The 24,860-nt window shown below is 41.2% G+C and overlaps 1 protein-coding gene and 1 long non-coding RNA gene across 12 annotated transcripts in view; one reads left to right on the forward strand and one right to left on the reverse strand.

Annotated features, from left to right (window-relative positions):
* Positions 1–24,860, forward strand: part of OXR1 (oxidation resistance 1) — a 282,332-nt gene that overhangs the window by 175,696 nt on the left and 81,776 nt on the right. The window lies entirely within an intron of this gene.
* LOC117008724 lies at positions 13,687–19,409 on the reverse strand. Its single transcript, XR_004420346.1, has 3 exons — positions 18,985–19,409; positions 15,414–15,494; positions 13,687–13,763 (listed from the first exon to the last, which is right to left on the reverse strand). It is a non-coding gene; the product is annotated as an uncharacterized LOC117008724 (long non-coding RNA).

Genomic DNA, 24,860 nt, shown 5'->3' on the forward strand with positions numbered 1-24,860 from the left:
AAATTTATCTAAGCATTTTTTTATACAGGCAATCTTTTCCAATCCTGTCCCATACTCCAGAGCTCTACTGCCTGTAGGTTGAAGTGTTCCCCAAGAAAAGGCAGTTTAAGTTTGCTGTCAAAGATAGACTAAAACTTGAGGATGAGCCTTAACTAAACATAAAGGAGTCTTTGCAGCTGCCACTGAGAGTGCCTGAGCCATGGAATGACTTGTCGTTTTGCTCAGTTACATTACATACAAAGTTCTGTACGTGCAATTGTGAATTTCTTTTCAGGTTATGCCATCATTGTTGCCCCATATAGCATCAGTTTCTCATAATCCATGTCTGTGAAGGCTGTGAGTTCCTCCACAGAGGTCAGTGAGTTTGTCACAGCTGGTGCAGAAGTTCCCAAAGAGGAATGGGGAACGCTGAAATGTTTGTGCTTCCTCAGCTCCTTCCTCAGGAAAATGATTGTCTTGTGCCAGGGGCCAGATCAGGGGCTGCCTAAGCATTTCTTGTGTTGGGAGCTGGGGAAAAAGAGCTGAAAAACATCAGCTTAGTTTCTGTGTCCTGCTGGGTCTTCACCTGCTGTTAACAGGTCCTGGTGGGAGGTATGGAGGGTATCTCCCACCACATTGTTTCCTACATGGAAATTGGAGCCATGTCTTCCAGCAGAGTTTCACTGCTACAAATAAAAATAGTAGAAAGAATTGCTGTATTCAGAGTGTGCAGAATAGATAATTTCTGCTTCAAAACATTTTTGAAATCTAAAATCTCGTCTTCTAACTTGGCGTGCTGCAAAATGCACGTGTTGTCTCACCACTTCTGAGATTTTTTTCTTGTGCCTTCATAATTTTTGTTTTCTTGTCATTCTCTCATTTCATTCTCTCATTCTCATTCCAGTAGGCATGCACTGTATCACAGCAGTGCCTGAAGAGATGTTTATACAATGTGAGCAAAAACCTACTGCAAGGAATAGGTAGCTTTAGAAATAAATACGAAAACAGAGAGGGGAATATAAAGTATTTTATTTAGATGAGGTGGAATGCATGCATATGGTCACAGAGGAGGAGTGAAAGGTTGGGCTTAATGCTTCAGTAAAGTGTGAAAAATCACACTTCTTAGGCTTCCCAGAGAACTTGTGATGTTATTCCCAAGGAGATCCTGCCCCTGTGTGCTGTTTCCTGGAGGTCACCTTCTCCTGCTCAGGGATTCCATCAATAGCAGAAGTGGGGGAGAGGATGGAGTGACTCCTGTGAGTCCTTCACTTGCACCAAGAAAAAGCTTTAAGGAGAGCAATAAATGTTGCATGAATCTTTCCTTCTCTCCTAGTAACTGTGCCCATGCCTCCCCTACTCCTGACTATGAAATTTGTGGAATTTGTTTTGTATAACAAGAGACCTCCATAATGATGGAAGCACAGACTGCTAGACAAAGTGGTCTTTTTACTAGTTCTACCTTTTTCCCCCTTAAAACTCTACCTCTGAATGTCTGTGATTTCAATACTGTGTGGATTTTCAGATTCTGAATTTCCATGTCTCAAAGACTTGTTATAACCTCCTTCTTTTTGCCTGCTCACTGCAAGGTTTTCTTCCTTCTGTATAAATGGAAATCTGTGAGCTGTGGAAAGAAATGCTCTGGAAATGAAGTAGCTAACTGTACTTTCTGTGCCTTTTAAGGACACAGTTTCTTATGTGCCAGAGAAGAGGAATCAATGAGTAAACAAAAAAGAAGAAACAAAATAGTAAAGCCTCCTGCACTGCAGACTATGACAAATATGACTGTGAAGCCAAAGGCCGTGGTGTGGCCTCAATACTTGCCAAAACAATCAGTCACTCATATGGCCTCCTACTGGTGTTATTGGCCTGCAGGATCCCTATTAATAAAGGGGTTTGCATAGGAACCCATAGCAAGGTGCATTTTTGAACCGATACGTATTCCTTTAAACAAAGTTTGAAAAAATGTACTATATTTAGAGCTGTACTTTTCCACTGTCAAGACATTACATCTCAAAACTCAGCAGAATGTCCTCAGGGAGACACACATTTCTGTGTTCTGTGAGGAGGCAAGAAAAGGTGTGGCTGGCATGAACAAATCTTGGTCAAATGCTTCCTTTAATTCTACTGCATGCTGGGTTAGCTCTGAAAATAATTAAGGAGTAGAAAATGTTTCCTTTTCACTTTTCTCTTAATTAACCCTCTGCCACCCAGGGTACTAGTCAGTTTATTAACAACTGGAAATAAGATCTTGGAGTGGAATAAGAGAAGCAAAGTTCAGGATTTGCAGTAGCACCACAGGAGTTCTGCTGTAAAATCTCATTGAGCCCTTTTCAGTGCTTTCCATCTCAGTCTATGCTCTTTAACCAAACCCCCTCCTGACCCAGAAACAGAGCTGAGTTACGAATATGACCCAGGGAGCCATAAGAAATTGGCTAACATCTTTTACATTTTGGACCATGCCCCTTCGCTAGATTCATATGCCTTGGAGTCAAGCTGTTATAGCAGTGCCATCAAATACTTCTGTACTGAAGTGAAATTCCTGCATGAGACTGCCCTGTGGAGAAGTTTCCAGGATATGATTTACAAAGCTAACACCAGAGATTGTACCATTGTACCTTCTTAGAGGTCAGTAATGCAAGATTTGTTCCTGCACATATAAGGGATTCATTCAGGGTATGTAGCTCATGGTACTGTGTCCTTTCTTCGGAAAATCATGTAATGATAGTTTGCCCTTTTCTGCAGGAAATCATATTAGATGTGGTAAATAACTGCTTTCTTCACTTGTAAGTTTTGTCCTGCAGAACAGTATCCGTGGGTTGTAATGGAAGATACAGCCTTAAATGTTCATGCCCTTTGTCAAACCTTCTAAACAGTGGAATAAAAGGCCACAGGACTCCACTTCTTGTGAGTGGAACAGTTTTTAGCTTCTTCCCCCAGCATCCATCCTGAAGAATCGAGTACACAGTCCTTGATAGTAAAAGGAATCAAATGAGATCAAGTTTTTAAGAAAAGAAGCCTCTAAAGATGCTACTTGATACTAAGCTAATACACAATTTGCTGTCTCCTCAATGCAGCTTCAGGCACTTTAGTGTCTATCTTTAACATCAACTGTGTAAAACTATAAATGAAACTATATAAAGCATATAAAACGATATGAAGCATTTAGCACTGTACTGAAAAACAGCTGTACTTTATTTACAACATCTAGCATAATATGTCCTTGAGAAAACTGGGTGAGTCAGGCAGTTTATTACTGTTTTCTAGCAATGCTGTTTTAATTGACTGCCATATTTTGAAAGGTAATGTTTTTTGAGGGGATTGTTCATACACTTTCTTTCAAATACTTTGTCTAGTGGTAATGCAAAGAATAAGATTTCCAAGTAGGCAATCCATTGTTTATTATCATACATGAAAACACTTTGTCACTTACAGTTTTCTGCTGTTTCCTTGCTGTGCTATTTTTTGTCATTTATTAGAGAAACCAAGCATTTTCTCCCTAGATCTGCAAGGACTCAGTCTCAACTTGTGCAATGCCCTCTTTTCACTGAGTGCACCATACTTTTATTACAGAATCAGCCCACTTAGCACCTAAAAACTTAATTTAGAGATGTACAATATCTTTAGTTGAAACATTTCCTGTGTTTTATATAAGTAAAACCATGAAAGAGGAAAAAGAATAACGGACATCAGAGGAATGTAAGTTACTGACATACGACAGAATTAATGGCTTTTTACTCTGCTGTAAGTAATGAAGTGGCTCAAAGGGTCCTTCACCTTTTTACTAATGGAAGGAGAATCTATTGCACTTACTAATAACTGTTCACTGAAATTCAGGGCTTTTTTTTCCCTCCTAAAAACATTTTTAGGATCTGTAACAGGGAGGAAATGTGAAGTATCTCAAGTATGTTTGGGTGAGATTGCACATCTTTAAGTATGAAAGAAATTAAGAAGACTGTCATCTAAAAATGACTTGGAAATCATCCCTATGGGTCTATTTGCACTTAGAGACTAATATTTGTATTTTCTTCTTGAAGCATGAGTTCTGGAAAACAGAAGTCCTTACAAACAAAGGACTTCCAGACACTGGAGAACTGTCTGAAGAACCTGTTACCAAAGAAATACAACTCTGCATTACATACATAGATGGCAATAAAATATTTTTTATGACATGTTTTGGGTGTCTCAGCAGGGCTGACTGGTCAGCATGGTTATGCTTTCATTGGCTCATAACTTCCACAAAATTCTGTTTGACACCAAGTCTGAAAAAGTGTTAGAAGAGCAGTTCATTTAAATGGGAGTGTCAGAATTTAGTGGTACTAACATCTGACTGTATGAAAGTTTTTACTAAGAAAAGGAAAAAAATAATTTTGGGGGAGGAAAGGACAATATTGCTTGACAATAAAATAAACCATAGCTCCTCTGCTTTTTAATATTTATGAGAATGTTTTACCCTCAAATGATGCAAGATGCCTTTGTAAAATGCAAGAGGCATGGCAGACCACAACATTTAGCAAGATTTTCCTATCTGCAATATGCTATGGCAATCTGCCCTCAAAACTCTAATTGCCTCTTTCAAAAGGCTTGTGTGATTGTGCAAGCTGCACACAATTTATTTCTAATTCTTTTTTCTTCAGGGTGATAATGCTGATACTTGAAGGAGGTTCTTGTTATAAAATCAAAAGGAAAAGCATTTGAACAGTCAAAACACTGCTGTGGATCTCAAACATTTGTGATACAACCTGTTTCCCAGGACAGATATTGCCTAGGCCAACCACCCAATGATGCTGGTTTGTTGACTGAGACACCATTGTCCTGATTCAGACCAATTTGCAAAATGAAAACACAGCTTCTACATCCAGACCATTTGGTCACAGGTAGCACTTTACACACCAACACAGTGCTCCTGAAATCCCTATTTATATGAGCACTAGAGGCTTACTCCCCTTTGCTATTCATGTAGCATGCTATTCGTGCTGCCAAACCACCCCTCCAAGGCCCTGCAGCACTTTGAAGCTTGTTTTGCAGGCTTACTGCAGTCCATGTAAGAGGGGTGGAGAATGTTTTTGGTACAAGCAAGTCCTTGTGTCATCCAGTGTGAGTAACTTTGGAAAGTGAATGCTATAGCTAGCTCATGTTCCTTTTAAGAGGCATGCCATCATGCCTCTTAAAAGTAATATTACATGTTAAGACTATTGAGAAATAGTGAACTTTAATGTGCTGTCTCAAAGTTCTAAGTGACCTCATGATGTTTGATCCTGTAAGTAAACACTGCATGCGTAAGAAAACATATAAAATGAGACTTTATCTTGTTTTCTACCTGCCAGCTTCAAAATGTAAAGGCAAAACTTTAGTCTTCACAGAAGTTACAGAAAGGCCAATATGATTCAGTTTAAAACTTACATCTCATTCGAAAGATTACTGTTTTTCTGTGAATTACAAAACAAAATTAATATCTGCTTCTGGAAGAACTATTGCTTGAAATAAAATCTTTAATGCCAGAAATGGTGTTTAGTTTGATGTCCTTATGCAGAGAATGCTGAACACAAATTAAAAAGTAAAAAACTTAGAAACCTTATGGTACTGAGGCTAAAATAATTTTCAGAGTAGAATATCTAAATTTAAAAATTGCTCATTTCACGTAACTTGAAAATGAGCATCATATGAAAACAAGCGGTACATATTTACTTATTAAGGCATATGACAATTGAGTTTCATAAAAACCGATAAAATAAAATTACTTTTTAATAGTCCAAACAAAGTCCAACAGCCAAATAAAGAATTATATACAAAATAGAATAATCAGGTAGAATACTCTTAATCCAGAGGACATGAGAAGCATGGAGGATACGAAGAATGTAAAATATTTGTAGGTGGGTAGACATTATGCACCTACTAATTCACACCTGTGATGCCTACATTCACCTTTGAAGCAAAATCATTTAATTAAAAAGGATTTCAGCATCAGGAAGCCATGACTTTAGTTTGCAGAAATCTGTTTAAATGATGAATTGTTTGGGCTACTGGCTTGTTTTAAATACATGTATTTCATTCAGCTGAAAACAATCTCAATGCCAAACAAAACCAAATTGTCTGCCACCCTTCACTTTTCCTAAAAGTGTTGACAGTCATAATAATGATGGTATTTATAAAAGTGCTTTACTAATTCTGATAATTCAGTATCTGATTCCTGTGGTCTCTGGTAGGATGAAGAACTATTTCTGTGCTCTGTACTCTGACTGCACAATTGAACTATCAGAAAGGTGCTCTAAAAAAGCAGCCAGCACTCCCCATGTTATCCCATAGTGTCCCATCAGTAACAAGGGAGAAATGTGGTAGCATCAAGAGAGGTAAGGTAAAAGATAACCTTCTACCAGGTGATAGCAGCTGGTAGTTGCTTCAAAGTGGTAGGAAATAAATTATAATTTAGGTACAGTAGTTTCACGAATACAAGCCGCACGGATTATAAGCCGCACCCCCAGTGCCTCGACAATGTTGCTGTCTTTGTCAATAGATAAGCCGCACCCCGAATATTAGCCGCACTTTCGTTCGTAGCGAGAATCCGTGCGCAGCTTTCACAAATTGGCCAATTAGTAACAGGATCGCGGCATAGCGGGCTTTACTGGCTCGGGGCGGGGCCAGGAAGGCTCGGCCCGCTCATGGTTGCCGACGGGGCCGAGTGGCCCAGCTCAGCACCACGGCTCGGCGGGGCTGGCCGGGTGGTGCTGCCGCCGCCGCCGGGCTCGCTGGCCCCCCTCTCCCGTCAGCACCGCCCCGCACCGCGTTCGCTCGCCCGGCCGGCAGGGCTGCTGCCGCCGCTGCCAGGCTCGCCGGCCGCCCCCTCCCGTCTGCACCGCCGCCGCGTTTCCTCGCCCTGGCCGGCACTGCAGGCCCCCGCACCGCCGGGCTCCCCCACGCTGCTGGCCCCGATTCTGCTGGGCTTCCCCCGCTGCCAGGCAGCCCCACCCGTCGGCCTTCCTGCTTCTGCCATGCTCCCCTGCACTGCTAGCCCCAGTTCTCCCGGGCTCCCCCACCCTGCTGGCCCGGGCTCTGCCGCCCCCCCTGCCCCGCCCTGCTGGCTCAGGCTCTGCCGCCCGCCCCCCACACTGCTGGCCCCGCCTCTGCCAGGCTTTCCCACCTCTGCCGGGGCCGGCCGGGCTCCAGCTTGGCTTGGGGCTGCCGCGGGCTCTCACTTCCGTGTTGGCAGCTTTTAGAATTTTGTTAATGTATTAGCCGCCCCGGAATATTGGCCGCACTTCCGGGTTTCCACCAAAATTTTGGTCAAATTGGTGCGGCTTGTATTCGTGAAATTACTGTAATTTATCAAAGTGCTTGAGCAGCCAGAACACCTGAGTGTTGAAGGTTTAAATCACAAGTGATCATGACTCCATGGTACAGTCCTCAAATTCCTCTTCATTGGGCACAGAACAAAACTTTTGGGGAAAAAATTATGGTCATGCTCAAAGTCTCTGTGCTTTGCTAAAGAAAGCAAAGTAACAGCTCACAGTGCTTTGTGCTGTGCATCAATAGTAAGAAAACCATCCCTCTGACTATATTTTAAAATTATTTTAGCTCAATCTTGCACCTTTTCAAATGGGAATTTTGTACCTTATTAGAGGAATGATTCTGACACATTGTAAGGCTTTGACAAACAAACCTTGGGTATTGCTGCTTCATTTTGGTAAAGTATCATTCTGTTTGATAAAGTATCATTCTGTTTGGTAAGTCATACCTGCACACACCATTATACTTGATGATAAACTGTTTCCAGGTTGATTTAAAAAAATTAAATATGCATAGTGGGTTACAAGCTTTTTTCAGTACCCCTTCCTTCTGTAGGCACTTCATCTCTTAATTGCAACAGATTTTCCATTACTGACAATAATTTTGCATGACAACAAATATTATTTTGGATTTTAAAAAAACCCATAAAATATAATCTCTTTTCCTAAAGGCCTTGAATTCTGAAGATTAGCTTTAATTTTTGAAAAACAAAGAATCCCTTATCCTATGTCTGCACATTGAGGAACAGTGCTATGAAACTCCTGTGCCAACTATTTGTATTACTGAGTGCAAAGCAGCATCTGTGGAGTCAGGGCATGAGCAGGCTCCTCTCCCTGCCTGCCAGCAAGCTTGGCAGTGCAGCTGCACCAGCACAGAGGGATATTTGTGTGCTAAATCTAAACCTGCTGTAGGATTCATTCCCTGCCCTTCCAGCATCACAGTTGGCTTCTCAGGTCTGTATACAACCACTATAATATAATATACCCAAGATGTTTGGCAAAATCTCCTGGTTGTCCCCCAATGCTTTCTTTTTTTCACATTTGTTTCCCTGTGTAGAGTACAACTTCAGAGCCCTTAAGACTTAGACATCTGAGAGTGTTCTGATAGTCTATTTGGATTCTTTTCCAGAAGCACTTTATGTTCATTACTCTTCTTTAAAGTAATTTATCAACACTGGTACTTGGTGAGATTTCTAATTTTCTGGATAAGTCAACTGAGGTGGAAAAGTCACACCATCTTGTATTCACTTCAGGAGATTAAAAAGAGAGAAAAATTAAAGCAAAATAATAGCTTTCTCTCTCTGCTTCAACATCCATAGCAATGGAGGTGTTATGTGTCTCCCTGGGACCCCAGACCTGCTCTCCTGAGCTTCCTCCATCTGCAGAAGTCATTCCCTTCAGACTGCAAGTGACCCAAGGAAAGCACTTGCCAAGAGCTTCTCCTGGTTCCAGAGCAGGGACACAGGGCAATCCTTACATCAGACTGGCTGGGCAGGGTGAGGTGAAGGCAATGTTTTACTCATGTCCAGCTTGGTGTCCTATTTCCTCAGTGACCAGCAGCAGCTGGTAATTAGGGAAAGAATATAGAAGTCAAATATGAAAGGACATTTTGCTGATATTTCTTCTGAACTTTAGGCAGTCTGTGGCCTAGGGATTACCAGAAACTAGAGTTTGCATTTGCATCCTTTGGCTTATTGGGGCTTGATGGTCTTACTATGAATTTTTCTAATTATTTTTTATACCATTCATAGTTTTGTCATACTGTGGTAATGAATTCTGTGATTCAGTTATGTTGTGTAACAAAATGTTCCCTTTTTAAAATCTTCATAGTAATTTCATTACGTGCCCCTACTTCTCTTTCAATGAGAAATGTGAATAGTTTTTCTCTGATGTATTTTCTGCTTACCTATATTCTATTATTTTCTCTCTTTTCCTAGAAAGCAGGAGCTCAACACCTTTGTTGCTTTTCTCAGTAGGTTTTCTGAGTACATTGCATCTTTTTTTTTGAGACACTGTGACCAGTACAATCTATATTCATTTGAAGAATTTGTAGAATAGCGTATCTATGTTTTTTTCCTAATAATTTGTATTTATTTTGCCCTTTTGATGTCTACTGACTGACATTTTCATATATCTCTACTGGATTGCTCATGTAAAGCTCATCACTATGTATAAACATGGTTAGGCACTTAGAGGAAAACTTACCTTTACTCTGCATTTATCAACAGTGAATTTACCTTGCTGCTTTATGTTTTATATTATGAAACAATTTTTTAACTCTTTTCGGCATATTTTACTTTTCCACATAATTTTGTATCATCAGCAAACTCCATCATGTTCTTATTCTTTCCTTAGCCTAATAATGCAGTAAATTCAAAAGCATGCATCTCTGTTGGGCTGCATTGAGAACCTTTCTTCCTCTGCTATGAAGTCTGGGCTCTTGCTTACTGTACTTTAAAGGATATTAAATGATGAGCCATCTCATCTTACAACAACTTCATTTCCTTGCTGCAGGACTTTGTAAAAAACTTCCTCAAAATACAAGTACACTGCTATCAATAGATTGTTCTTATCCACATGATTTATTGGCTCCTATAGAAAACTATAGATTTGCCAACCACAATGCAAACAGTTGTTGATTTTTGCTGTTTTATTTATTCCAGATGTCATCTAACTTTACTATTACAATTCAATTTCTTCATGAAGTCTTGAGTAGCACCAGAGGTCCTTTAATACTACAGAGCCCGTCAAAGCTTTCTGTGCAAAAAAAAAAAAACCTAAACAACAAAACAAAAGGAAAGTTACTGAGGATATAAAACAAGCCTAAATTCTTAAAAGGTTGTGGTTCTGGGTTTTTTCAGAATTGCCTTAGTAATCCCATCCTGGCTTCAATAGGACTGAGCTCATTTTCTTGTGAGTAGCTGGTACAGTGCTGTGTTTTGAATTCAGTATGAGAATAATGTTGATAGCCCACTGAACAGTGCTTACTCTGAGTCAAGGACTTTTCACTATCTCATGCTCTGCCAGTGAGGAGGTGCAGAAAAACTGGAAGGAACCACAGCCAGGGCAGCTGACCTAAACTGCCCAGAGGGATATTCCATACCACAGAATGTCATGCCAAGTGTATGAACTGGGGGAGCTACCTGGGAGGGAGCTGATCAGTGCTCAGGAATGGGCTGGGCATCAGTCAGCAGGTAGTGAGCAATTGTATTGTGCACCCCTTGTCTTTCCTGGGTTTCACATTTCCCCCTCCTTCTCCTTTTTATTACAATTATTATTAGTAGTAGCTCATTATTTTTATCTTTTACTTTGTTTTAGTCACTAAACTGTTCTCATCTCAATCCATGAGATAATCCATGTCTCCTGCCCTCCTGTGCCAGTGCCAGGCTCTGGCACACTCTGCAGCCTCACACCTGGACATTTTCATGGCAGCTCCATTTGTGTTGGCTCCAGAGCACATCTGCTGGAGCAGCCTTGGAGGCTTCTTCAATGACACTGAGATATCAGCCACACCCAAGGCAGAACTTGAATAACAGATTAGTAGGAACTCAAACTCCACTTCAAATAATTGAATTTTTCCTTTGTATTTAATACAAAAATAGAGCAAGACTAGAAAATAGTTATTTTCCCCTTCTCACTGAGGTTTGCTGACCTTGCTAATATTCATGACTAAACTAGTATGATGTATGTATTTCCAACATAGCCTAGTTTATTAATATTAGGACCTATAGTTGGAAGAAATAAGCTTTTGACTTCTGAGAAATACAGCAGCCTGGTTCCTTGACAAAAAGCATGTCACTAGTGCTTCCCCCTCAACCTCTGTCAGTGAAATCACTTACAAATTCCAAGTCTTGATCCTGAAGCACTGGTGTGAAAAACCTTGACAGATAATTATTTCAGTAATTTCACGACTATAAGGTGCACCCTTCTGACTAAAATTTTCCTCTGAACCCAGAAGTGCGCCTTATAGTCTGGTGCACCTTATCTGATGGACAAAGTTCAGAAATTTGTGAACCCAGAAGTGAGAGCTGTGAGCCGTGGGGGGAGCCGACAGGGCCATGGCTGCCAGGTGGAGGCGGGGCTGTGCCCTGGCAGGCATAGCCCGGCCCCGTGCAGGCACGGAGGAGCCCCGGAAGGCTTGCCCGGGCATCATGGAGGCAGGGAGGAGCCCTGGCAGGCATGCCCCAGCCCCGTGGAAGTGGAGAGGAGCCCCGGTAGGCTTGTCCCGGCCCCGTGGAGGGGACACGGAGGAGCGGCAGGCATAGCCCGGCCCCGGGGAGGTGTCACGGAGGGGCGGCGGGCACAGATCAGCCCCGGAGAGGCGGCACAAAGGGGCGGCGGGCATGCCCCGGCCCTGCCGGGTACAGGCGGGCCCAGGGGCCAATGGCTGCCGGGTTGAGGCAGGGCCTCGGCCAGCAACCGCGCGGGGGGAGCTGGGGGCGGAGCCTCAGTGCAAAGAAAAAGTGCGCCTTATATGATCTACAAAGTTGCGAATTTTGCCGACTCCCAGGGGCTGCACCTGATAGTCCAGTGCACCTTATGGTCGTGAAATTACTGTAATTACCTATGAAAAGAACTGGTTTTTTTAGATTTTGTACAAAATATACGTTCACAATATTCCATCCTTATATGAAATACAAGGAAATACAAGGCAAAACATACCTTTAGTAATTTTTAATGAAGCCCACAGAAGATCCCATCTAAACAAATAGAAGGAAATTAGTAAGAGGCAAGTAGGCAAGTAGGAACTGTAAAGCTGTGTATGTGCATAGGTTCTCAGTGGTGTGTGCAGCTAAATGCAGCTTAACACCAGAGAGACAGCATACTGCAAATCATTTCAGGGGAAACTGTGACAGTAATCAAAGCTAAGATAATAAAATGTGGGAGAGACGCAGGAGTTAAGATGGGAAATCTCAGGGGAAAAAACTACTGAATAAAGGATAAAGTTTCTTAATTCAGAGATAATGCAGTAATGGACAGCCTTCAAATGATTTAGCTAGCTAGAAGCAATGGATTTGATTTTTGAGGATAAATTGTAGTAATTATCTCCAAAAGGACAGAATGAATAACCATCCACAAGTTTTCTACATGATATTATGGGAGCAAATGAATCAGGCATATGCTTGTGATGTGGTGCCAGTGGGGGAGGGGAGAGACACCAGATGTTCCTTGAGAAGCAAGATTTAACAAGAAAGAAAAAGCAGAACTTCCTCCTAGTAAGATCAACATTTGTCTTCTGGGTTTTCATTCAAAAGAAAATTTCAAGAATGTCCTGCATAAATTTAGGTGGCTCAGGAAAAGGTATGTACCAAAGGCTTTCCTATGCTTACTTTACTGTAGGGAAACAACCACAACAAAAACAGGTAGCAAAGACTGGAACAGAATTCAGTCTTTTTTTAACTAATCCTTAATCCTAGAATGCACTGCCTAAGCAGGAGCAAGTAAAACAGAAAATCAGTAATTCTTATTAGAATTTTAAAATTTTCATTCAGAAGGATCAGCTGTTTCCATTACCCTTATTCTGGTTTAAGATAAATTCGGATGATATTTTGGACCCATTTTTCTAGTAAATATCTCTGTACTTTAGCTATTTTGCTATTTCTACACAGAACTGACTGCTCATCACTGTTCTTATGCCTGTGTTTTCCAGGTGTCTGAGAAGAATAATTTTGTGCTAGTGAATTGAAAGGATCTTGTGTCTTAAATATCTTCAGGGTCTAAAGGTTGCAATGAAAACACATAACCTATTACTAAAAGCCATAATGCTTTCTGAATTGGAAACTCATTTGATGCCAACCAAACATAATGAGAATATGTGACAAGCAGTTGATTACTTCTTCAAACAGACAGAACCAGTTCATTATATCACTTTAAAGACATTATTAATTTGAAGATTATTAGTGTTATAACCCCAAGAAGGACTTTGGGATTTCTAAAGTATGTGGCTTTTCCTATAAACATGAGGAATACAGCTGGTCATGAGGTGGTGAGATATTGATCACAAAACATTTTTCATGTTAATGTTCTGAATCAAGGCTTTTGTTTGAAATTGAGTTGCACTATGATTGCTTAGTCTTCAGAAATGGTATAGAACCAGACTGAACTTTAACAACTGTATCCTAGCAGTGGGACATTCTATTTTATCATGAACCAGTCAGTCAATGTAAAAAGTGAATTGGAATCTGGCTCTATTGTTTCTGAGCAAGTACAAGCAACCTCCTTACAGGAATAGAGTGCATTAACAACTTGATAAGCATTTAGTGAGTGTTAAGGTAAAAATAGTTACATTTATATGGCAAAAAGGGGAAAAAAAGGATTAAGTTAATACTGTTTGCTTATGATGCAAATATCTGATGAATGATCAATTTTCTGAACACCTTTCATAAGCAATTATTTATCATTTGCATAATTTATGCCTCTGTGGAGGATGAGATTAGCTAGTAAATACTACAGAGTCATCAATTATACTGTCAGTGTTTTCCACATCCAGTAGCAAAACATATGCTGAAAGAAAAAAAAAAGTCAGTGAGTTGATGACACAAAGACAGAAGACAGGTCTACTGAAAACTGACTCTGTTCAGCAAGTGCCATAACTAGTGAACATCCTTAAATTGCATGGATGTCTATGAACATGCATTCATACCACCTTGGATTCAAATTCAGTTTCATACAACTCCCTGAAAGAACAGAATGTTCTGTTTCTAATAAGCCACTGCTGACCAGATAAATATGAACTGAAGACGTGGAGGTCATTTCATGTTTATTTGATAAGGTAGTCTATAGAAAGAGCTGTGTAATTGCAGCTGAAACTAAAGTTCTGCTGTAAACATGGAGAAGTCCCCATATAATATGCTTTTGTTCTCAAGCCATGTTTGAAAACTTCCATGTTGATATCACTGATATTCTAACAAATGTTGATATGTTATTGTAGAATGAATCATTTCAACATCCAAACATAAGTATACTTTGGGAAAATAAGAAAAATACATATTTAGTCTTAGAATATTCATTTTTTGTAATGCTAATTCTTTCACTGTTTTATGAAAAAAAGCATAAATACAAATTTGATGGTGACTGTGATTCTATAATTTTGGAGAGAAGCTGCGTAACTGCAGGCAACAAAGCTTGTTAGTTACCTGAATCTCTGAACATTCAGGCCATATGCAGCTGAAATTGGGGACATCCAAAAGTGTCAAAAAATCGTGGCATGTTTTTGAAATCTGATAAAATTATTTTTCAAGATGAGGTTAAGTGGAGTGAAATACCTTTAATTTATACTCACTTCTGCTGGATTTCATATGCTTAGTATGCATTCCTGTAACTATGCTGTGTATGCCAGTACAGGACACTTGTGAATTGATTAACATTTTTCATATATATGTGTTGTAGTAATGCCTCAGATTTTATTGTATGTTTTATTTGCATGGTGTTTCTCTTTACTATCTAAATTTAAATTATTGTATGAAGATTTTTGAAATCTGGCTAGAAAAGCAAAAAATTGATTTGTCCTTAAAGGCAAAATGGACTTGGGCTGTCCTAATTATAAATAGTCTCTCTTGGAGTAGATTAGATACCAAATAAACAAACAAAACCATAATATTTATGTATTCAACTTACTGGTAAGAAGACAAAATCACACAGTGAATGTTACAGTACTTAGTTATTATGAAATTAAAAATAAGGAACAATGCATCTTTTGATGCCAAAATATATTGTAAGGGTAGCTGAGATGCCCAAGGCCCAAATGTTCTTTTCGTCCTGGAGAAACTTCCCATCAAGGTGTGGTACCTTTATTTTACACAGCTTCTTAAGAAATTAAAGATTTATTGAGTCATATTTAAAATACTAACATAGCAGGCATTTGATTCAGTTTTCTACTAAGAAAACAACTCTCCTAGAACAGATGCTCTTACAGCTTCCTGTCTTTTTCAGGGTTATTTCAAGAGTAATTGTATATAAAAAATAACCTATACTTGATGTATCCCAGTCCAGAATCAGGGACTGCCAAATGCCCTTGTTGCCCATGTTTATTCTGTCTGGTCCCTTCAGAGTGACATTTTCTGCTGAACAGTGAACAGCATCAGTGGTCAAGATAGAGAATGTAATTTCAATTTTACAGGGAGCTGGTTAGTAAAATCAGAATTATATCCCTACCTGCTGAATGCTGAAATTCCAGGTTTGCCATTTCTGAAACTAGTATACAGATGGGAGTTTCTTTCTTGTTGAGTGCCTAATCTGAAAAGAGAATGTGGTACTGTGAAACCTTGTGAACAGCCACACCTAGCACACAGTTCTCTGTGGATAACCTGTTCTAAACACACCCATTTACTTGGTGTCACCTACTGGTTATCTCTTTTTGACTTCTCCCAAATTTATATTGACACTGAATTTCCCTGTGGAATAATTTGAACATTCTTAATCACAAAAATAGATCTGTACAAATGTTTTTTGCTTCTAGAACTGCGTACTTCCATACTTCGTCATTCAAACTAGTTTGTTCCTAGGGAAATAGGCCTGAGAATGTGGGAGTTCTGCATGCCTGAGCTCTGGTCCCTCCTTCAGGGACTGCACGTGCATTTCTGCATTCTGTTCAATTTTTACTGAAACAGCATTGGAAACAGAGTGCAGTATGTTTTTCTGTGTCTTAAGAGTTTACCTTTTTCGAGAGGAAACAAAAAGCCAAACAAATCCTGAATCATTTTACCTTACTAAAAATAGGTTTCATTAAAAATTAAGGAAGAGATTAAGCTTTTAAGAAGCTCTAATTCAAATTCATATTTTTCCAATTATGGGTTTTGCAACACAGAAATGGTAGTGCCCTGACCAGAGGTGGTAGTTTGGAATACTTAACAAAGGCATGCCGTATCCTCATGGTGTTATATGGCAGTCAGTGCCTCCAGAATGACTAAGGAAGCTTAAATGGAGCATTTGGTTCAAGCTGCCAGAATTACATACTTGCCTAGAGGTTGTTTATATACAAATGAATGCTGACTAATTGCCAAATGACTGACACCAAGACTGTCACCTCGGAAAGCATGTGCAAACCTCCTTTCTCACAAAATAGAATGAGGGGTTTGTGTTAATGCCTGGTGCACTTCTGCCTGCAGCTTGGTCCCACTGCAAATTTGGCAAGACATATTTACTGCAAGAGGCCCATATCCTGTACACCAGGCACGTGAACTGGCCCAGCCCTAAGGAAGTTGAACAGCATCTGTTGGCATTTTGCTGGTTTAGTAGCTACAATTTGCACTTATTTTCAGAAGCAACAAATCTGTCCCTGAAGCGATATCGCTACCACTTGCTATGTTTTTATCTTTTTATTCTCCAATGAAATATTTTTATATAAATGTCCAGACTTTGGAAATACTCTTATCCCATTGTGTCCTTTTCTATCTGACCAAAATGGATCCTTGGTCTGTTTGCTATCTTTCAGGATGCAGCTCAATCAATTCTCTACCTGCTCTGGTTTAGGATTTGGAGATCTAGCTATAAGACCAGGTTGTGCAATAGATTAGCATAATGTGTTATGAAATATTACATCATAAAAGCAGACATATTCTGTCAGGCACTTCTGCCACTACTGAACGTGGGTTGGTGTATAATACCAATATGAAGGCATCTCTATTTGTGCCATAGTCTGAATTCTCATTTTGAGCTAATGTCCACTGGCACTGAAGACACAGAGGCTGGCATGAAACTCCCTCCCTCCCTTTCTGCTCTCCCTAGCCACTTAAACTCATCTGTTGTTTTGCAACTTGTACTTCTACAGGTGTTTACACACAACTCAAACTGATCTGGAGATCAAAATGGGGATAATTGTAACCTCAAAGCAAAATAATAAAAAATTAACAAAAAAAACTTTAGTTAGTTTTTACTAAACTAAAAGGTACTTTTATCAGCTTTACAACACAGTTCATTCACCTGCCAAATGAATCCTTGTGCTTACACTTGTAGCATGGGAACAGAAACAAGCAATTAAAAGCCAGCAGGACTAGTTCCTTTTTTTGGAGGGACAGTTTTAAGTGGCTGAGTTACAGAGATGCTCTTTTCTCCACTAATACAACAGGCCACAAGATAAACCCAGAAAAGATCCCTGTTGCATATTCAGAGATCGAATACAGATTTATTAGTCCTCCTCAGCAAAATTCTGGCTGTTTCCAGACATTTTGAGGGCAGAATGGCAGAATGATATGTAAAGTTGTTCAAGATCAATGTAAATGTAAAAACAAAATAGAATTTAGAATCCAGATTTAGACTGGATATTAGGGAAAATTTCGTCATCAAAAGCCTTGGAACGGGCTGCTTATGGAAGTGGTAGAGTTATCCTGGAGGGTGAGACATTTAGGGACATGGTTTAGTGGTGGACCTAGCAGTGCTGGGTTAACAGTTGGACTTGATCTAAAGCATCTTTTCTAACCTCAGCAGTTTTATGGTTCTAGGTATATAAACCTGAAAGAGAGAGGAAAAAAAGGACTATTCCAAACCACAGAAGAAATACATGCAATCAGTACAATAGCAGAGGTTTGTATGTGACTGGAAAACTGGTGAGCAACTGATCTGGAAGTTTCAAATTTGCTGATCCTCACATTTGTAAACTCATTTCTCATGCAAAGATGTAATAGATTTTGTCTAAAATAGAATCAGCAGAGCAAAAGACCAATCATAACTTTTTCACGGCAGAAACCCTGTCACATAAAATGAAAACTAATTACACTGCTTAGGGCAAAACATATCTGGTTGGCAGAACTGTTTATATTCTAAACATTTAGTGGTACTTAGACCATGCAGTGATTCTACAGTTCCAGATTTATTCACTAATCTTGGAACAGACAGATTACTCATCCATTTCTACTCGCAGATCTTGGGGAAAGGAAGGAGGAGCTAATTCTGTCAAAATTTTCTTGTTCTCTTTCAGTGAAAGGTTTTATTTGAAAAAGTCTTGAACATCATTATCTCCTGAGCAAGAACTGATTTGAGTACTAGAAAGGTTGATTTGAATGTACTGTTTAAATCAAGTAACCCTCAGAAATCAGCACTCTAAAATGCTGACATTAAACTCTGATTTAATTGAGCAGCTGCTACAAGTGAATAGGAGTTGAAATAGCTCAGCACTTTGTTCGACTGTTCTGCATGTACACAATAGATTCGGTTCAACAAGAGCATTTTTTATTAAACAATGCCTTCATTTGCAGCTAGATGCAGCATATAATTGTATCATACTCATATTAGAATATAAGCACATTAGCTTACAGTTCTGTGATCTCAAGGTCTGTGGCACAGGTACAAATATCATTATATGGCTGTTCTTTCAGCCTCAATACACGCAGAACACATCATAAGGCAGATCTTAATAATGAGATTCAGTGCCTTAGGTATTTCATTTTCTGCGAAACTGTTGTATCATGTTTCAATTCGTTTTATTTTTTCAAAACTTAAAAAGTTTCAAGAATTATGGGGAGGAAGAATGCAAAGGTACAGATGAGTACCACAAATCAAACGTCTTTTTCAAAAGGAAAGAATAAGTGCATACTCAGTAAGTTTTGCTAGAAGGCTAAGGTGACCTACTGGGTTCAAAGGTGAGTAGGGTATGGATGTTGGCAAACACCCACAGGAGGGCACCGGGACGTGGTGGCTGGCACAAGGAAGGATGATGGCATCCCACGGCAGGGGTCAAGCACAGAGAGCAAAACACACAGTGCCACGAGTGGTCCTGTTCTACACTTACAGTGCGAAAACATCTCCGTACCCCCGACCGTGAAAAGATTTAAAAGTAAGAGGTTGCCTTGATTTTCACTCTTGGGAATGCTGAGACAGGAAAGCTGGAAGTTTATAGAAAGCGTTGCAGCACGTGGTTGCAAAGCACTCAGCTTCCACGAAACACAACCAACTCCCCGAACCGTGCGTGAGTCCGTACGGCGTCCGGGTGGCCCTGAGGCTGCCCGAGGCCGGGAGGAAGCGGTGTTCTGGCTGTCCCGGTGTCCCGGGTGTTCCTGCTGTCCTGGCTGTCCCGGCTGTCACGGTGTTCCGGTGTCCCGGGTGTCCCGGTGTCCTGGTGTCCCGGGTGTCCCGCTGTCCCGGCTGTCCTGGCTGTCCCCTGTGTCCCAGTGTCACGGTGTCTCGGGTGTCCCGGCTGTCCCGGTGTCCCGGGTGTGCCGGTGTCACGGTGTCCCCGGTGTCTCGGGTGTCTCGGTGTCCCGGCCGGTCGCGGCCCCGCCCTGCGGCGGCGGTGCGGCCCCTTTAAAAGGGGGCGGGGCCGCGGCAAAGTTTGCCGAAGTTGCGGCGCGGGCCGGCGGCGCGCGGGTCCGGCCCGGCCATGGCGCCCCCCGGCCGGTAGCGCCGCCATGGACTCGCTGACCGCCCTCACGGGCAAGGGCAGCCGCCTGCTCCGCGGCACCGCCAGCCGCCTCTGGGGCGCCGTGCCCGGCGGCCTCCGCCACGGCCGCTGCCAGGATGGCCGGAGCCGCGGGGAGCCGGGCCCTGCCAAGCCGACGCCAGGTACGGCTGGGCAAGGGGCTGAGGGCGCGGGGTGGCCGGGGGACAACGGCGGGCAACGGGCGGCCTGGGCCTCCCGGGCAGCGGGCTCGGGCCCCTCGCCCCTCCGAGCCTTCCCGGAGTACGCGAGCTTCGGGAGGAAGCGAGGGCGAGCGGGAGCAGCCAGGGGAGAGGGTCCGTTCTCAGCCGGGAGCGGCCCCGCCGTGTCCCGGGCTCGCAGCCGAGCCGCCGGGGCACCGAGAGCGGCTGTGCCCCGCGCCCGGCGGCTCCGGGCGGGAGGGGGCGGCGGGAAGGAGGCGCTGGGCGGGCGGGGGAGCGCCGGCACACGGGCTGGGCGCTGCCGGGGCTGCGTCTAGCAGCAGGAAACCGACTGAGCCTCTTCCTAATTTCTGTGGCACAACTCCTGCGCTTCCTTTGCGAACTTCCCTCTCCTGGTACTTTTGCAGAGCAGCGTATAGCAAAGCACCTGGAGCACCAGCTCCTCGACTGGAGATGTGCTTTGTGTACGAGGATGTTTCTGGCTCTCGGGTGCTGCTGAGGAGCAGGCAGCATTTCTGGGAAGTAGGCTTGGGGATGCTGAGGACAGAGGCAGCACCTCTGCCGCTCAGTGGCCAAACAGGTCAGCCAGGGACAGAAGGAGGCTCCTTGTCCTGTGCCTGGGAGAAGAGGGCTGCTATTGTCACCCCTTCTCTTGGTAATGCTGTTGGGAGTGTCGGTATAGGTATTTTAAGTATCTGATGTGGGCATTTATATGCAAGAAATACCATGAAAACTGGAGGGGTGGTTAGTGAATGCACACACACACTTGTTTATGCAGAAGAGGAACACGCAGTGAGAGCTATAGAGAGATAACGCTATTGATTGGGAGTTTAAAACAAGTCCTGACACAACAAGTAAGAGCAGTATGATCTAATGTGCTTAGAAGGAAAAAGACATATGGAGTTAAGTTTGTGGAAGTCTTTTGTAATAAATAAAGAGGTGTATACAATGAATAGTAAATGTTTTCCTTTTTTCCCTGTTTTGAGAAGCGCTGTGTCAAGTGTATGAATAAATGCTTGTTTTCATCTTTAGATGAGGTTGAAGCCAAGTCTCTTCTGAAATTAACTATTTAAATACCTTATGTTTGCTTGTTACTATAGGTTATTTTGGAAGAGTAAAATAGTAGCTTTCCTCGAAGGTCATTTGCAGAAAGATGGGGATCTAGGTCTTCTACTCAGTGTGGCAGGCAAGGTAATAGGAATGCCCATGCTGCCAGTCAGATTTAGATGGTGTTTCCTTGTATGCATTGGGTCACACTTCTTGCATGGAAAGGATAATTGGTAACTGGCTATATTTACAGTGCCACTCTTTACTTATTTCATGTCTCTCCTTGCTGCACACACAGGGAGAGAAAGTGGCAGTAACTTGTTTTTCAGCAGTGGCAATGGAAGTACCTTGCATAAGGACTCTGCAAAACAATTAAAGACCTTTTGACAAGCATTACTTGCACTATTTTGTGGAACCAAAATGGCAGTAAAATGCTGTAGCGTCTTCTGGTGTTTTAATTTCTTGCAAGACCTAGTATAAAGCATCTCCTATGATACATGGAATTTCTTGGAGGGAAAGTCTCTATTCTTCCCCCCCTTCTTCTGGGAGAAGGGATTAACTTAGACTGCATTGTGATGTTCTGGGTTTTTTTCCTCTAGCTTTGAGCAGTAAATGTATTTTCACAGATGCTTTCATAATGGAATGCTTAAAATTTGTGTTAATGACAAGTCCTAGAATGCAGGGTGAGGTTCTATGTATGTGGACTTTGATGTGCCTTTTTCCTCACTAGGCAAAGTGACCTTGGCCCTCCCATGCTGCCTTCCCTTTCAAGAGTTTCTATCAGTTATGGGCAGAAACAGATTCTTGTGACTGTAGAATTCTTCTGTCAAGCATTTTGCTGGCTTTCACAAACTACCTATGCTCTGCTAATGGGTGCTGTGGAAGCTGTAACAATGATTACAATGCTTCATTTGAAATCAAACCCCTGTTTTAATTAGAGATAGGTCCTCTAGCATTAGCTTAAGATTTAATGGAGATTCTAAATGCTCCAAATACTTAGTCTCTGTCATGTTCTGGATTCAGGCCTACCTATTACTGTAGTTTTTCTTCCCCATTTTAAACTTTCACTGGTGGTTTGGTTTCTTTGTGTGCGTGTTTTTGTTCGTTGTTGATTTTGGTTTTTGTTTTTGCGTGGTTCAGTTGTGACTCCATTACTTAAGAGACTGATTCTTCACAAATGCCTTAAAATCATGTTTCAACTTCTCTGGAACAAAAACCAACCTTCTTTAGCTTGTACAATGAAGTATCTCAATGTAATTAATGTAATAATAATTTTACCTTTACTGTTTTCATGCTTGTCTTTTTGAACAGTTGAATAGCTCCTCTATCAGGTTTCTAAGTTCAGGGAGGCAAGTCTGTTTGAATGCTGTGCTTTAACTAATTTCTTTGGATACATGCAGAACAATCTAAAGTATTTCTTAGTATGGAGGAAGGATGCACTGGAAGACTGAGTAGTGCCATAGGAGGCTATAAACCTGTTTATCCAGTTTACACTACCTGTGTCAGCAGCCTAGTCAGTGAAAAAGCTTCATAAAGATTTTCTGTCTTTTAATGGTTGTGATGAAGGATAAAAATGCAAATATAATCAGAAAATCAAGATAAAGCACCTGGCTTTAGTAAAGACTCTCAATGTCAGCGTATAAAGTTAGTCTTTTCTAAAAATGTCTGTAAGCTTTGAAATATAACTTCTAATACAATCTATTGATAATATATAGAAAGAGCTAATATGTATGTATTCAAGCCTGATTTACCTAGAAACTTTAGCTAGAACAATTTTCTTGTTTATTGCTATGTACTGTAGGTGTTAGCATGCTGAAGTTGCATGTTGTTTTAGTTGCTTTAAGATGCAACTCAAGGCTTTAGGGAATGTGTGATTAAGAATTTTCTTTTCTGCAGAATTAACTTGAATGCTCAGTTTAATTTGGATCTTGTGTATACAAACATTTTACTTAAATGAGTCAACAGCACATCACATAGTTGAGTCTATTTGCACTGCTGTGTGAGGAGTGTGACCAGCGGTGAATGACATGGTTTTGCATCTTTTCCATGATACTGCTGAAGCTGTACATTGAATGTGCTCTTTGGTTTGCATACCACTGTTAAGGGGAGCTGCTGAGGAATGAACAGAGGGTCCAGCCAGTGTATTTAGGGGCATAGGACATGACCTGTGAGGAGGGGGTGAGGGAGCTGGGCCTTAGTGATGCAGAGGGAGACTGAGACAATCCAATTACAGTCTGCATCTACCTAGAGAGACACACTCTTCTCAGTGCTAAGAGATCAAGAAGGAGCAACAGCCATGAGTTTTAGCTTAGGACACACAAATTGGACAATAGAAAAAAAACTTCACACTAAGTGGTCCATCATTAGAACAGCTTTAAGCTGACCTGATTTGATGTTGACAGTAATTCTACTTCAGACTGGAGGCTGGAGTAAATGTATTCAAGAGGCTTCTCTTCTGGATAACCCTTTGATTCTGTTAGGTTATATTTTCATACCTGGAGTCTTATGCTTCTTCCCTCCTACATATTTTCACCTCACTTCTCTCTGTGGTCACTTCATGGAGGGATAAGATATGCTGCACAGGGAGTGCTGACTTCCTGCTGTGTGTCTCTCATTAAGTACAGAAGTTAAATAAAAGTCAGTGATTCAGAGATTCCTCTCAACCAGTCTGTCAGGGAAGTTCTTCTAGCTGCTTTCTATTGAAACTTTTGTTGTTATTGTTTTTCTCCCTCAGGTTCAACTTGATTGTTCAGTTCTGAACCCTGTGGCCTGTGGGCTTATTTACATTTCTTTCATACCAGCTTTGGAGTCTTGATTGGTAAGGTTACCATGCACAGTATATCCAGTAAGCTGTGTGGCTTGTCAGTCCTCTACTATGGTCATGGTAGCAGCAGTACATTAGAAAGATAAATGTGCGGTGCCAACTTGTAATACATTTCTCAAGTCTTGCTGTAAAAGTGAGTGTCTTTCTTTCTAAAACCCTGTCTCAGAATAAAAAAAATATAAGAATAAGGCAGGTTATTTTCTCTTCCCATCCTTATTCAGTGCCTCATTTTTAAGAAATTACCAGGTGTATGATAAAGTAGGAAAGAGGATTCAGACTGGGGAGACACACTTCTGTGAGTTTTCTTGTACACACTGTTCTGGATGAAGCACATATGAAATGTACCAACATCCTTTACAAAGACGCTAATGCTTCGCTTTCATGTCTGAAAATAATTCAGTTGGTACCAGCATAAGAAGCAAATGTGATCTTGGAATGTATCAGGCTGGTGACTCAGTCATCTTGTGATATGTTAATGTATGCACAAGCTCTTCTTCAGGCTTCTGCGCTACAAATGTACAGGATTTCTTGAGTATTCCCTTGGTACATGTGATGTTAAATGGTCTTTTACTTCATGTTCTGCTTTGCTATTGCATCTTTCCCTGTTTTTATTCCTCCAAGCTTTGTAACTTCAGAATTCATTGTGTATTCTTTTGCCCAGCCTTTGCTGTTGATTTTCCTTCTGGATTTGTCTGCTGATGTGCAACTGAACTGTGTTAAAAACTACTCCATTGGGATCTCATTAATATACCACTCCATTCTCTTGATTTCTGTTTCTCTCTCCTCTTTACTGACTTTTTTTACATATTTCACATTTCTTTATCCAGTTTTTGGTGTTCATCAGGATTCTGATGTATCAAATGTTTAACTGAAGTTTAGTTTATAACCTAATCTAGCAGATGACCGAAACATATTTTTCTCTGGTATTCTGGTATCCTTTGACTGTATTGCATTTTTATTTTAATGTGTCATGTTAGTTGTATTTTTATCTTAATTCTTCTGGTTAATTTCCATTTCTAACATTCAAACAGTTTAGAAGGTGATGTTTTATTGAGAACTTGTGTACTCATGGCAACATTTCAGGTCACTACATGTGTGAATAATAAATTTCTGTTCATCAGTAAGCAACATGCCTTATATATGTAAATCTCCCTCTGGCTTCGGTTGGTGGGCTGGCCTTATGTATCTGTATTGCCTGC

The sequence above is a fragment of the Catharus ustulatus genome, chromosome 1 (genome assembly GCF_009819885.2).
Source record: "Catharus ustulatus isolate bCatUst1 chromosome 1, bCatUst1.pri.v2, whole genome shotgun sequence".
NCBI lineage: Eukaryota > Metazoa > Chordata > Aves > Passeriformes > Turdidae > Catharus > Catharus ustulatus.